Genomic DNA, 484 nt, shown 5'->3' with positions numbered 1-484 from the left:
CTACATCCAATCCCACTCGAAATTTTTTCTATTTAATAACTAGAGTACATAAAGCGACTACGTCAGAAATATGAATACTGCAAGTAACGTATATGAATATCAAAATACTTAAGATAGTTCTATCGATAATAGAATTAACAATCAGATTGATTTCACATTTAGTATACTTATTTTTTAAAAATAAGTAGTTACATTTTTATAGACTGAGTACCTATGAAAAAAGATACTATTAAATATTTCATTTTTGCTTAGTTCATATTTCGCCTTATAGGAAACTAACACTATTCACATAGTGAGAAGCATCTGACAATCAGATATTGCTATTTGCTTTTTTAACAAAAGACACTTAAGAATAATTCTCCAATAGCAATGAGAGTCAAACTATATTAATTACGTAACGCTAACGACAAAAGTGCTAACAACTTTTTTTTAGATATTTTTAGTATTTAATAAAACTACGTCCTTTTAAAAGCTTTACCTAGAA

The sequence above is a fragment of the Ceratina calcarata genome, unplaced genomic scaffold, assembly GCF_001652005.2.
Source record: "Ceratina calcarata isolate Rehan_Ccalc_2016 unplaced genomic scaffold, ASM165200v1 scaffold7.2, whole genome shotgun sequence".
NCBI lineage: Eukaryota > Metazoa > Arthropoda > Insecta > Hymenoptera > Apidae > Ceratina > Ceratina calcarata.
This window is presented reverse-complemented; position numbering follows the sequence as displayed.